The sequence below is a fragment of the Alligator mississippiensis genome, chromosome 1 (assembly GCF_030867095.1).
Source record: "Alligator mississippiensis isolate rAllMis1 chromosome 1, rAllMis1, whole genome shotgun sequence".
NCBI lineage: Eukaryota > Metazoa > Chordata > Crocodylia > Alligatoridae > Alligator > Alligator mississippiensis.
In genome coordinates, this window is record NC_081824.1 from 351,666,628 (window position 1) to 351,681,950 (window position 15,323).

The following is a 15,323-nucleotide window of genomic DNA, read 5'->3' on the forward strand; positions in this document are numbered from 1 at the left end:
GCAAATTTCCTCTCTCTAATTATTTTTCATTGGTGCAGCTCTCCCAGTGTTAGCAACAGTGGAATTGGTAGCTCAGACACTAGTAGCTGAGGCACCTGTAACCAAGTAGGGTTGGATAAAGATAATATGATGGTAAATGTGCCAGAGGCACTACACATGGGGTGAAGTATGGGTAGGGAGTTTACTTAATGGTATCAAAGTCCTGCTGGTTCTTATCATTATCATGCTTTGTAATGGTATTTAAAATGATGAAAATCAGGATCACAGGTGCTCTGCTTCCTTTGCACTGCACAAACATTTTTCAGTGTGTTGCTGACAAAGGATAAAAAAGGGACAAACTTAAAATGTCTATTTGGTGAGCAGTTGTGACATTTTGAAATAATTTTTTGCTCCAAATCGGAATTAAAAAACAAATTTCAGAATGACCTATGGAACAAACTTAAAGGGAGAAAGATTAAATAACCCATTCTGCTGGGGTAACACCAAAGGGGTTCGTTCTGCTTCTGAAGTTTTGTTTTTATTATTTATGTGGTTGAAGTTTTTGGAGCTACAATAACACAAATACTAATATAAAATAAAGCCCAGCGTGACAAGCTAAGCAAACTTTTAAAAAACCATTCTAATGCGGTTGTTCCATTTGCATGAGGAAAGCTTCATTTTCCTTAAATATTGTCTTTCAGTATTTTTGCCAAAAGCAAATTTTGTCACAATAAAGCACATTTCCATGGGAACATTTGTTTTGGCAAAGCAGGATGATTTGAAAGAAAAATGTTTCACTGGAAAAATTATGGCCAGCTCCTACTGGCACAGGGAAGATATAAAACTTTCAGACTTGGGGAAGACAAATCCTCCATCTCCCTCCTCTCAGTCTCTGGCACTGAAGATGTATCAGGTTATCTTAGTGTTTGGACCCTAAGAGGCCATAGGCAACCAGCTTGAAGTGAAGCAGAACAATCCAGCTTTTGGTTTTAAACTTTCAAAATATTCCACTGAGATTGGATTTGACTTCAGAAGTGCAGCCTCCCCAAACTTCCTTGGGATAACAGGGCATTCTGTACTGCTAATTAGTAAATAAGTAAGTAATGATGGGACTTTAAAGCCCATCCACATCTAGAATTGCCTGCACTGGTTGAGCAAATATTTTTTTGTTTGCCTTTTAGGTAGTTAGAGAGATGATTAGTTAGACTGATGCTGTAGCCATAACAGTCCAGGAATTATGCAAAGGGCAAGGATTCTCAGAGCACTATCTTTTCTTGTCCAACTACCTAGTTGGAATAGAGTTCAACAAGCTTTCAAATGCAAAACGTTCTTCATGAGGTATCTTTTATTGGGCAACTGCAGTCCTTTTAAATCCTTGCCCCTCTCATATTTGCCTTTTCTCACGCACATGTCTATATTGCATTCTTGCTGGCCTGTAGATGTCACACTTTCTATTTGACAGAAGGGCTGGTTGCATGGAGGGAAGCAACTGTTCAGTCTTAGCAGGTAACTGACCAATTGAATGCTGGCTAAAGGGTTTTCCTTTATACATTTATGGCACTTAATTCCTTATGCATTATCACATCTTAGCCAGTCAGCAAAGTCCTGCTCTGAAGAGAGTATTCCTGGTACAGTTTTTGTAAAACATTAACTCTTCCCAAAGTGGAGATGGAGAACCTTGCACACCTCAAGAAGTCACAACAGAATTATCTGTGGTGGGGCCAGCCAGGCAGGGACAACGCCAACCGTGTCATATTCCCTGCAGGGCAAAGTTCTTCTATTTTCTGGACTCCTCCCATGGTAGACGGTAATGTTAATTGGCCAACCATGCTGAGATTCAGCGTCTCACTTCCAGCATTGCCAATCCCAAGAGATCAAAGATCATGAGTCAGATCTCTCTAAACATGAGCTATTTTAATAAGTGAATTGTGGTTTTTCAGTCTTCCTTGACTTTTTTTTTTTTTTTTAACTTTTCCCTCCTCCTCTGCCTGTGTATGGGTGAGGATTCCAGGGTAAAGAAACAACTTTAATGCACAGAGAAAATGCCCATCTCTCCCTTGCTGTGCAAATGGCGATTCCATTTACACCGTGCTCAACCCTGTGATAAGGGAGCTGCCATCCATTTCTTACTACTGTCTCGGCTGACTCTTCCCTTCCCTACTTTTCCTCTAGAACCCACCCCTCTTCCTACTGTACTTGCTCAAATATCTGTCTCAAGCCTACTAAGGAGGTACACTGCTACAATGGCCAGGATGAAAAGGTGAATATGTTTGACTGTATCCTCCTCTCTGTTTCTAGAGGAAAGCACTGGAACCTCTGGGTGCTAGTACAAAATAGAGAACTATTGTTCATAAGAAAGAATTGAACCATGTGCTCAAAGGTCAAGGGGCAGCAAGTTGGGGGGCGTTAATATTGTACAGGAGAAGGTGAGCCATATAGTAGACTCTGGCTCCTGTTAAATAGGAAGGCATGTTGGTTCCACCCAGCTAGAGGCTTGAACGTTTGCCAAGAGCTGTGTGTGGTTCAAAGCTCCACCTTCTAAGAAGGCAGAGTTTCAGCCTGTAACAAGCTGCTTTCAAAAGGGTGCAAAACCCTAAGCCCTGTCCAGAGGGGAAGGGAGAAGAGGCAGAGGTGGGGCCTGAGGATCTGAGACCAGCCAGGGCTGGCTCAGACTTACATTACCTCCTGCAGTCTTTGGGGTAAGTAGGGCCTGGGAGGCTGGGGGAAGGCAGCTGCTTAGGGCACCCTCCACCAGGCCTGGGGAATGGAGGGGCGAGCAAGAGGCTGTGGGTTGGGGATGAGGGGGTCAATGATTTCCTGGTCCCTATGTAGCCCCTGGGCCTGATTTTGCAGGTTACAGGGCCTGCTGATTGGCCCTGCAGGGAAGGGGCAGGGAGGGGGAGGGGGAGGGAAGCCTGGTGGCAGGCAGGGCAAGGGGGAGGGAGGTGGGGAGGGAGAGGAGGATGGGATGGAAAGTGGAAGGGGGATGCAGCCGGGGCCACCCAGGGGTCTGTCCCAGCTGTCTTTTAGCTCCCAACAAGGCAAGGACCACTGCTGCCTGCCTGCTGGCCCTATGCAAGTCCCTGCCCTGGTACCCCAGTCCCACTGCTCCCAGGTGCTCACTGCCCAAATGTTTCCAGATAGTGGCGGTGGGTGCATCAAAGTGCTTGGGGCCAGTAGTGCACAGGGTGGGCTGGGCTAGCGAGGCATGTCCTAGCAGAGTGGCTCCAGGAACTGCAGCGGGGACAGGCAGTAGCAGCCCTGGGCAGTATGCGAGGGCTGGCCACAGCCGCAATGAGCCCATTGCTGTCAGGGGCAGCCTTACTTCACTGGGATGAGCTGTGCTACATCTGCTGCCACCACGTGGAACCATTTGGGTGGTGAGGGCCTGGGAGCAGTGGGGCAGGGGTAGTGGGATGGGGACTGCGGTAAGCCAGGGACACTCATAGGGGTAGCAAGAAGGCAGCAGCAGTCCCTGCTTGGTGGGAGCTAAAAGGTGGCTGAAGCAGACCCTACCTGGCTCCATGGGTGGCCCCTGCTGAATTCCCATCCTGCTGCCCCTCTTTCTTCTCCCTTCTGTCTGCTCTGCCTGCTGTTGGGCTTCCCTTGGCCAGGGGACAGCACAACATGAGACGCACAAGAGCACTGGCAGGGCTGGGGGGCTGTGGCTTGGGAGTGAGGGGCACCTGCATGGGCAGGGCACCAACATGTTAGGGCTGCTCAGTGCCACAAAGCAGCTGAGAGGACAGCTGCAGTTGGACCCCTATCCTGGTACAGGGGGAAAACTGCCACCAGGAGGGAGCAAGTGGAGGGTAGGTGGGGGCTGTGGGTTGGGAGTGAGGGGCACCAGCAGGGCTGAGGAGGCTGTGGCATGGGAGTGAGGGGCAATAGCATAGACAGGGGCAGAGTACCGGCATATCAGGGCTGCTTAGTACTACAAAGCAGCTGGTAGCGGGGTGGGGGGGCGGGGACAGCCACATCTGGACTCACTCTTGGTGAGTCAAGGTGGCAGGGGAAGCTCTGATTTTCTATGATGATAAAAAAAAAAAAAAAATCAAATGCCAAAATATGTAGGTATTTAGAATTTATTCTAATATAATAAAAGCCTTAGTCTGTGTGTTTGTCTGTCTGTCCGTAACCAAACAGAGTGCTCCAAGAGCGTTGTAGCCAGGAGGCGGTGGTGGTGGCACAGCGGAGCACTACCAGGACACTGGGGACGGAGGGGATGGAACGGAGGGGTGAGGCCAGTGCCTTGCCCCTCGCTGTCAACCCTGTTCCCCTGGAGGCAATGGTGGCACGGGGTGCTGGCTGAGGGGGATGGAGGGAACAGGAAGGCAAGTTCCCCCCCCCCCCCCCCCATTCCTGGGATGTGTCCCGGCCCACCAACCCCCCCCCCCACCACCACCCCCCAGCATTCCTGATGGGCAGTTGGCTAGTTTTATTATAATGATTGAGGCACTGGTAGGCTTCCAAATTTTTTAAAATTGTAAATATATCAATAAAACATTGTGTTCAGCTGATACCTATATATATATTCATACTATATATATATAGTGGCATTTCATTGTAATCACAGAAAAATATGGGTAAATTTTGGGGTGTTTATTCAGATAATTTTGGATTTTTAACAGAGAAAACCAAGATCCCTACTCATGAGGAGGAAGGTTTCATTCCCCCACTTTCTTAGCTTCAGCCATTACACTTTTTTATTGTCTCTCTAATTACAGCCCTTGAATTTTAATTTCCATTAATCCTGGGCAACCAGGTCCCTTTGCTTATTTCTTTGACCCCTTCTTTGCCACTCCTTTTGCCTGACACATGCCATGCCCTTGGTTTATGTATTAAGATAACAACACCTGTTGTTCTTCCTTTGCTGAACTTCCTAGCAAAAGTGCTACCCTTTTCCTACTTACTGACTCCTGTGCTTTATAATTTTGTTACAGCTCACCTTTATATTCCTAAACTTCAAATGAGGGGAAAAAAACTAAAATAAGAAAAACATATTGAAACTTAATCTGAAAAAAGAAACAAATTAAATGAACAACTGCTCTACAAATGTGCTCTATACTGGCTAATTCCTGGCAGCTGCACATGACCTTGCTGGCGTGAGGAGGTCGGTTATCTTTGTAGGCTGTAGGGTGTTGATAATATGTAGTAAAAATAGCTTTGATTAGTTTGTAGCCTCTAGAATCCTGATGCAATTATTTATACTCTCTGCTTTCCCTCCAAGACAGTTCTTAAGTTCTCTGAAGATAGATTTGTTTCTACTAATCATATCATTATTTACCAGTTTTCCCACTGCTTTTTGATACTCTAAAATAAAGAGCATCTTTTAAAACAGGTAGTGAAGGAAAGACTGAAAGACTATTTTTAACTTGCTACTGTCATGATGAAATTGTAGGGACCTGCTGTGAACATAGGCCTTAAGGTTACACTGAAGGTAAGTGTCACAAATCGCCAAAGGTATGCTTCTTTTTCTTTAAGTCTTTTTTACTGGAAAGTAAAAAAGTACTTGTACTTTATTATATGCATGGTAGTTGTATGTATTGTGATCATCTATGAATTCCTGGAATCTCCTTTGATGCATTATTATCATTATTCAAAAGGCAGCAAACAGGAGATGATAAATACTTTCCAGACTAGAAAGTGGCAGGATGATTATGTATAGACCACACAGGAAAGTGGTACCAGGGCTGATCACACATAGAAAAATGAACTGAGACAAGAGAGTGTCCCACTGAGAGGAAAATATAAAACTCAACTGATTCTTATATAAATGTCATCTTTTAAATAGTTCTTTTTTATGATGATAAATTAGAATTGGCTCTTGTTCTATTATAGAAATAACCTTGAAAGGCAGTTTTACACAACCATGAGACTTTCAAATATCATTTCTTATCATCAGGGATCTGGGTTTTTCATTTTCCATGGAAAAACAGAGTAAAATGTGGATTTCCCCCCTTACTAGAGGAAAACGGAGGCTTCTTATTTTAATAGAGAAACCCGCAGATTTTGCAGTTTTGCAAAGAGCTCTCTGCAGGCTGGTAGAGTTCCAACCTGCAACAGGCTGTGGGGGAGCAGGAGGAGAGTGGCCAGGCAGGGGGTGCCATGTGCATGTACATGGCCATGAGGCAGCCTGAAGAGCAGCTCCCACAGGTAAGTGGGGTGGGGCAGAGTTTGAGGCCCCTATAGGGAGGGAGGGAGTACGGCAGGGCTGGGGCTGCTTCCCAGCTGGGTGGTGCATGGGGCTTGGGGCCATACTGTGTGGCCACAGGGTCCCAGCGGGGTGCAGGACAGGGCCATGGGTGGCTCATCCAGGGGGCAGAAGGGGGGGCCGGCTCCCCACTGCCCTGTCCACTCCTGAGGGCTCCTGGGGTTCCCCAGATCTGTGCATGGGGTGGGGGCAGGGGCAGGCACAGGCTGCCCACTGTGAGCTTAGACTCCCACCCTGATGCCCTTCCCCAGGGCCTCTGCAGCCCAGTGGGTGACACCCAGCACTGCAGGGCAGAGTGGGGCCATGCAGGAAAGCTCGTTGCCACTGTGAGCTCAGTGGTGCAGGGCTGTGTCCCTCATTGCTGCCACATGTACAGGGGATGCTTCTCCAGGGCAGCATGGATCTTGCAGTGGCAAGGAGGTCCCTGTGCAGCCCCTCTGTTCCTTGCAGCACTGGGTGGCACCCGCTCGGATGTGGAGGCCCCAGGGAAGGGCTGAAGAATTAAAAGTAATATCTTTTGTATATCAAGCACCAGAATTATCTTTGAATGTGATTAGTGAGAGAGTACATACTAATGAACTAAGTGACTTTCATTTGTGAACTAGATTCCAGCTGTATCACTGCTTAACATGATGGGTGACATCAAAGCTTTAGTCCAAATTCAGATCAAATGAAGAGTTGGCCACAAGCCAACACATTAGTGACAAAGAAGCAGTGTTATTGTGTGTCCGTGTTCTATTCCTCATAAAGTTCTTGTCCTCAAATGAAGTTTATTTCTGCTACAAGTGTAAGTGAATGTTTGGTAGGGAACTGTAAAAGGGCACTGATCCCAGTCCCTGTTACAGTCCAGGCTGACCAGCTGGATGAGCCTGCTGAGGGACCTACCTCTGGGCCCTCAGGGTTGCAGTGCTGACCCCAAAGACATGTGGACAGCCACTAGAAGAAGCAGTCAGCTCAGGAGGCACACAGCCAATGTGCTAGTGAAGCGGGCCCTGATTGGCTGCTGGGAGTTCTGATAGAACCCAAAAGGGGCTACCAGCACACATGTAGATCCCCCAGAGAGAGGAATGCCTGGCTTCTCCTGGGAGAGGGCAGTGCAGTCTGTGCGGAGGTACAGAACAGGGTCAACTACAATACAAGTCGCAGACACCAGGCTGGGAGCAAGAAAAGCCAAAAGTAGGGTCAGGGCAGTGGATGGAACACCAGGTAGGACAATGGGACCTGGAGAATGAACCATCCAGGTCCTGGTGGTGACGGTGAGTAGGAAGAAGATAAGCCTTCCTGGAGGGAGTTTGCTTTGGGTGATTTTTCTTTTTTCTTCTTTCACTTGAGGGACTAATTAAATAGATGAGCCAGCAAATGAAGGATGGAACATGGCAGTGCCCTAAACCTGATTAATTGATGGGAAGAACCAGTGAGAAACTCATGAAGGGAACCCATCCTAGATAAGTGTAGGGAATGGGATAAGCCAGTGCCTGACAAACTCATGAATTGGTGAGGTATAAAGTGAAGATTAATAGAGTAGTTGGACTCGTTAACTGATGATTCAAAGAGTGATGATAAACTCATTTATTGACAAAGTATAAGTAAGAATTGAGTGATGAAAACTTGGTAATTAATGAAGTATAAATAAGAATTACTTGAGTGATGGAACTTGGTAATCAATGAAGTATGGATAAGGATTAATGTAGCGATGATAAAAGCATTCATGGGTGAAGTATAAATAAGAAACCACTGATTTGGTGAACTGATGGTGAAAGACTTGCTAAGAAATGACTTATAAATGATGTAGCTGAACGAGTCGGCAAGGGTTGTATTGCTTACTCCTGTGGGTAAATGGCAGGAATGACCAGTCTGTAGCATGGCATCACTCAATGTGTTACTGTGAGAATGAGATATCAAAAGAAATTGCTGGCCTAAAAATGGGCAGGAGCAATAAGGGCAGGGTGTAGAAGAGGTGGAGCCCTGTGAAGAAAAGTCTTGCCCTTGAGCCCTGCCACTGATTGTGACAAATATCTCACTTCCCTTCTTTTCTCTTTTCTAATCATCTGAATGTCAAGGTATGGCAGACGAATAATAAAGGGAGATTCCAAAGTGGAAGAGCAAGCGTGACATCTCCAGGATACACACTCTCTTACAGGAACGTATGGTCAGTTCTGTTCTAGACAATATGTATGCATACACATAAGCTTAGAGCACATCCTCTGAACTATTTGCTTCTCTTGAAGTGATCCTGTGTACATCACATCACAAGGTCTACCTCACACTGCTGTCTTGTGACCTACCTTCACCTTGCAATTTCTTGGGCCTGCACAGTCCCTGACTTGTGCCTCTGTACAGCTGACAGCCAGAAGTTATCTGGCCTTGTATATGTTATAACAAATATAGTTATTTAAAAAAAATCTGCCTAGCAGTAAAGGATAACACAAAAAGATTGCTAGAACTGGAGTGCAGTTTGATAACTAGGTATAAGAACTGTGAAGACGGAAGTTCTACTTCACAAAGGAGTTCAAGATTTCAGAATTTGGCTTTGTTCCATACTAGAACATAATCCACAAAGTCAGAATTCTCCATGAAGATAGGGAGGGGGAATAAGAGCTGGAGCAATGGAAGTAGGAATAAGAACACTTGGGACATGATAGAAGGTGAGGCAGGGGAAGAAGTGAAGCCAGTGGATGGGGATGAAACTAAGAGAGTTGGATGAGGGGGGTAGGCAGGAGTCAGGAAGGGAGAAGCAGCAGGGGAAGGGCCTGGATAGGGGCAGGACCTGAAGGCTGAAACATAAGGGCCTGGTGCCTGCTGGGGGCTGTGCCCCCTTCACAGCCTCAAGCTGAACCTATTATTGTTGCATCAGGACAGTGCTTAGCACTGTCCACACCTAGGACTCCTAAATGCTACAGTAAATAAGTAATAACAACAGTGCTAGGCAGCGTTATTTTTTGTCCTACTGCATATAAAAATATTATTTCCCTTTCATACATCTTTAATTTAATCATTTGCCTTTCCTATTTAGCAGATCTCCCATCAGACCCTAATGCCCATGATGAAACTATTTTTTAAAATGTTCCATGTGGCAGCAAAATGGGAGAATTTTTAGCAAGCACATTCACTAACAACAGGAAGGCTCCAGAAACTTGTTTCAGAAAAGCTGATACCAAAAGCAGTGCATTTTGCCATGCCAGTTTGGTAGGCGTATTGGTTATTAGCTCCCCTGATTTGAAGTGTACAGAATTATACTTTTTGCAGTTAGGCAGTGTTGCTTGTCAGCAATACTTTTATATATAAAGAACCAGTCATAAATAGCATCCATTTCTGTAGAGCCCTAATTTACAAGTTTGCAGCCTGGGGCCTTATGTGGCTGTTTGTTCTCAGTACCTTTGCTTTTAATATATTTACAAAGTGGTGCACATATGATTCCCACCAGTGAGCAAGTAGAAATGCTAACCACTCTTCTATCAGTGACCACAATATTACCATCCTATTACCATACATAAGACTGTTTCCTGTCCGCAGGTGCAATAGCAAGGAGATATTATTTTTATATTTTAAACGAAACTGAGGCTTTGTAATTATTTCTATTAAAAGATTATTACTCTAAAGAGATTCTTTAAGATGAATAAATAGCAAGCTTGGTGGGAATCAAACATTCTGAGTGAACAGTAATTTTGCTAACAGTTATTAGACTTCTATGTAAACTAATGGAAAATGTATGTAACACTTAGATTATCTGCAATGCAAAAATGGGCTGACGTATATACCAACCTAACCTTAATGACTTTTTCTAGCATAGACATAACTATTTAGCCACACGTTTGCTGCACGTGGTGCATCTGGTAGGATTATTCTTAAAGGAACATTCACAGTATAGTTGTGATCCAAAGGAAGAGAGACGAGGGTTAGCCATGTGAGTCAACAGGTAATGTGGTTATGGTAAAGTGGAAGATCTGGGATGAAATTCTGCCTTGTTTGCTATTTTACCATGTTGAACAAGCTTACCGTTGACTCCAACAGAACAGGATTTCACACTTCCTATGTGACTGAGCAAGTCCATCAGGTGACTGTGAACATTTTATTACCCTAAGCTAAAGGGCCAGATCCAATAAAGGATTTAGACAGAGTTTGGACACTAAATTCAAAATTGCTTCTTAGAACACCGTCACTCAGCTGCTGCCTCACTCCACAGACAATTCAGTTTTTGGGCTTAATGTTCCTCAAGTACCTAAAGTTCTGTTTCTGTGCCTGCTTACAGAGGCAAGACTTAGTCACTGTACTTGACTACTGTCAGAAACATCCCTCCCCATGCTAACTTCAGGTAGTTCCTTATAACCTGCTCAATGCTCTCCTAATGTGTTTGCTTCTCCCCATGCACTCTGTGTGGGGGACAGGGTTCAGGGCTTTCCTGAAGGGACCAGGTACCTAAAAATCAGGCCTTGTAACACAGAGGGTGCTGACGGACATGCAGCTCCAGGCTGTAACTCATGGCGCTTCCTGCAAAACACCACAAGCCACAGTGACCCTCCCGACCTGACAGACGTTCACTGTTGGGTCAGGAGGGTGTGGAATTAAGCTCCACTTTGAAGCCAGACCAGGAGGAGCTGCCTGCCTGCAGCATCCCTCCCCTAGCCCTGCTTTCCCCACCACCTCCACCAGTTCTGGTGCTGTCTACAGGATGGAAGGGGGAGAAGAGAGCAGAGAGCATCAGCCCTGCCCTGATGAAATAGAAGTTTAAATGTGCTTAAACATGCAAGCCCAAGGCCTCAAAGGTACTTGGACAATGCCACTCTAAGCATTACAGTGCCCAATTCCTAGGCATCCTGACAGGTAGTGAAATCCTAAACTCCAATTTAGGCACTTTAAAAAAAAAAAAAAAAAGGGCTAAGTGACATGCTTGGTCACTCTAGATACAGGTTAGTATGCAGCTACATCAGGTTAGCTGTATGGGCAAATCCTCCTAGTGCAGACCACGCTTGCACACAATTCCCAAAGAGTTCTGCAGCCATTACTGTTTATAGTCAATCATGGGCAGATCTAGGATTTTGAAAAGGGGGATGCAGATGGTGTGTCCCATCATCGCATATAATACAACACATTTTTCTCTATAAGATTTAGTAATATGCTAGGCAGGCTAGCCCTATATTATTCAGTTTAAGAACAAAGCAAAAACAAATATAACCACAGGATGTAGACTAATTTGCTAGATTATATATAAAGTTTAAAAACAATGAACTAGGCAAAACTGAGTCAAAAGAATCAAAAAGATATTGTCTTATAAGCAGGGATTCTGGTTTTCTCTGATAAAAACAAAATCCCCAATTTTTGGATTAAAAAAAGTAACCCCAAATCCACATTTTTCTATGATTAAAATGAAACACCACTATAATGACTGTACTCATTGTAGTTAAATGTATGTTTCTTATTCATAAAACCAAATCTAGCCATCTTGAGTGCCCTGATATAGTGCTTGCAATGCTGCACTGTCAGTCACTACACATTAAGTTATTATCACACCTAAGTTAAGGTTTTTAGCAAAAGCTAAAAACAGACTGGAGGACTGTGAAATAGAAGAGAGGCATTACCAGGAATAGCTAACAGCAAAATAGTAGAAAAAGGGTAGTTTAAATAATGGAACAGCAAGACCAGGATAGAGGATGTTAACACATCCCCATCGGGTAGGGGGCTGGACTCAATGATCTTCTGAGGTCCCTTCCAGCCCTAATGTCTATGAAATCTATGAAACACCTGTGGAGAGGATAGAGATTAGCTGGAATCGGGGAGCTGATAATGAGCCATGAAGTTAACTAACTCTCTCAGCACTGCCTGAATAGAAATGTCACTGGCCCTTCCAGGCAGTTGCTTTTAAAGTTGAGGTGCAACAGGAATCAAAAGAGGATGCAACTGTATCACTGTGCTCCCTTTAAATCTACTCATGAATCCAATTTCCAAACGAAAAAATCAGCCTGGGTTCAGCCCCAAGGAGGTTTTTTTGTTTGTTTGTTTATTTGGTTGGTTTTTGTTGGGTTTTTTTGGGGGTGGGGGAGGGTTGGGTTTTTTGCTGGTACAACTCTGCCTACACTGGGGTCTTTGCTGGCACTGTTTTGTCAGGCAGGGGTGGGACATTTTCACATCCCTAACTAACAAAGCTGTGGGATAAAAACTTGCTGAGTGTAGACTAGGCCTAAATCTAATTTTCTGAAATGACTTGGCCAACTCTACACTTATGAATTTACCTGTTGTAGTTATTTATTTGAAGGTGTTATGTATTTCACTGTCCGAGCTTGTTGAAACCTCTAGTGTTTAATGATTATATAAATAGTAAGCACTTGTACAGCAATATAACTTTGTGCATGCCAGAAGGTATTGCTCCTATTGCTACATTAGTATAATTGTGCCAACCAAATCTTCCTAGTATAGACAGGGCCTTAGGTATGTCAGCCAGATATTCAAAGATATTGACATAAAGATGCAGACAAGCTCCATATAAGATTCTCAAAAGCCCCTAATCTGGGTAGGTTTCATAGATTTCATAAACATTAGGGCTGGAAGGGACCTCACAAGATCATCAAGTCCAGCCCCCTGCCCAAAGGGTAGGAAGTCAGCTGGGGTCAGGTGCCTAAAGGCTTGTTTTCAGGGGCAATCTAGGATATGAATTGATGGTTAGCTAGCTACTCCACATTACCTCACTGTGGGGATGCTCTTAGCACATATTAGGAGTGTCTTAGTCCAAGATGTTGTATTCTGCTTTGGAAGCTACCTCACACTTACTATGTAGACAAAGAATTAGAGCAGGATAGCTAATGTTCAGTAAGTTAATATACTAGTATATTGCAGACTAACTTTCCTATGTAGATGTGCCCTTGCTTTAATTAAAATCCAGGCACAGTTTTGCAGGTGTGAGCTGTGTCTGCAAGTACTGGTATCCCTATGCTGGTAAGGGGCCCCTGGTATAGAAATGGCCTTGGGCTCTTGGGCAAGATATGGTTAAATGCACCATGTACTATGGTAAACTGTGACTGGATAAGAGTAGGGCATATAGCAGAATCAAACTGAACAGGCAGTCATGAATGCATATGTTTATGTAAGGTAGAGTTTGCCATGAGTGCGGTTATAGTATCCCAGTATTCTTTGCATTCCTAGGTCCCAGGGCTGGTCCAACCATTAGGCGAACTAGGCAGTCACCTAAGGTGCCAAAATTTGGGGGGCGCCAAAATTATATGTATCACAAAATAACAGGAGCATTATTCTAAATAACAGCCCTGGCTAGCTGTGGCTCCACCTTGGTCTAAGACCTTTGGTTTGGTAAAGGGAGAAAGATCTCTGAAAAGATTTCAGAGGAAAGATCACTAGAATTGTGACTCCTACCTTTTCAGCTCTCAAGCAGACTTATGACAAGAGCATACCACTAGCAACATTATCCTAATTTTCCTCTATATTGCAAGTGATGGGGGCGCCGAGGTACACAGTTCGCCTAGGGCACCAATTACCCTTGGACTGGCCCTGCTATGTCCCCTACTAAAATGTAGGATAACTCAGTTTGGGAATTCTAGAGGAGATTAACCAGAAGTCCCCAACATCAACTGTCATAAATCAACCACATAGCATTCATGAGAATCACCAGGAAAACTTATTTTGGGGAAAATATCACCATTTTCCAACCACAAAGACAGAAGTCTAGAGGTCCTTAAGTTGCTACTCACTGATCAGCACCATATTCAGACCATGTGTCTGGCTTCCTACTGCTAAATGTACAATCCCTTGCAATCTCACCCACATAATTGAGCAATTGCAACTCATGCTGCAACAGGACCAGCAGCCACATGCTGAAATTGCCAATTTTGTTGTGTAACTCTTAATGCCCAATTCCAGCAAGCTACCAGAAGATGAGGATAAGGATAAGGCAGGGGATCTACATGCAACTGTCAGTGATGGAGGCTGGGTTACTCTGGGACCAAGTGTAGACTGCTGACTACCAGCTCTGGGCTTGAAAAAAGCCAAACGAGGGGAGAAGAGCATGCTGCAGCTCTAGGGGCAGTAGGGGCAGAACAACTTCTGGATAAAAGACCATTTTCCTGGAATCTGCAGAGCCAGCCTCAGAGTTGCAGAGATAGGTGATCCACATGAGTCCCTTTGATTCTGGAGAGGCAAGTGGCAATACCTATCTGGAAGCTAACAACCTCCAGTGGACAATCTGTTTGTAAGTAAACCAGTTTAATTGACTGTGGCAAGTTTATACCTGATGCTGTGGTGCATGAGGCAGTCGTAAAAAGGTGCTGGCCCCACATTTCTTGAGGGTTTTTAATACCCAAGAGATTATTGGTGGCTTTGCACACCTGGGTTTCTCTAATTACAGAAAGGTGGTAAAGCACACGTTCCAGTTTTTTACTTCCTCCTGCCTGAAGGCTTGGAGTTCATTAATAGGAGGGGTGTTTTTCTCCCATGTGCATCAGTACATGGTTGCTTCCTGTGGGAGATTCATGCATATCAGTGCAGAGTGGTATGGACAATTTTCAATAGTTCTACGTTGGTTTCCCTGATGAGGAACAGAAAGTTTGCCAGTATTGGTTGCACCATAGAATTCAGTGGTGTTACCAGCCCCCTGCTGATACTTGGTGACCCTGCCTACCCACAGCTGCTGTTGCTCATGAAAACTTAAGGGACTTTGACCAGGGGACCAGGAAGAAACTGTTTAACTACTGATTGAACAGCTGTAGGATGACAGCTGTATGTGCCTTTGGGCAGCTGCAGGCCAGATAGTACATACCCAGTGTCTAGGTGGAGGCTATCAAGTAATACCTACCTCAGATTTCAATGATATGTTATATTTTGCACATCTGTGAGAGCACAGGCCAGGGTCTTGGTGAGAGTTGCATGGTAGACATAGAAAGACTGGCCCAGTCAAAAGCATGACTGATTGGCAAGTGACAACCAGCAAGGGTATCTCATTTTGTGGGGTGTGGGCCATCTACTTTAAGCCAAATGTGGGAATGTGACTGTATGTTACTGGAGCTCTTGCAATACAACTACTGCAGTCCATTTGCATGAATGCAACCTTGGGATGAGAGAGTTCTCTAAATCCAATCTGCATGCTTTTTCTTCTATATAACACCTGGATTTACTGGCCTTACTGCACACA

At 44.7% G+C, this 15,323-nt stretch overlaps 1 protein-coding gene across 4 annotated transcripts in view; it reads left to right on the plus strand.

The window, feature by feature from the left end:
• Positions 1-2,608: 2,608 nt before the first annotated feature.
• The window catches only part of GRTP1 (growth hormone regulated TBC protein 1), a 78,219-nt gene continuing 65,504 nt past the window's right edge, over positions 2,609-15,323 (plus strand). For 2 of the 4 annotated variants that reach the window (XM_019484971.2, XM_059721056.1), the window contains exons 1-3: positions 2,609-2,678; positions 5,321-5,419; positions 8,254-8,342. The gene's annotated coding sequence lies outside the window, so the exon portion shown is untranslated. Of the gene's footprint in view, positions 2,679-5,320; positions 5,420-6,682; positions 8,343-15,323 lie in introns of those variants that run through there. The other 2 variants (XM_019484972.2, XM_019484973.2) reach the window with 2 other exon arrangements.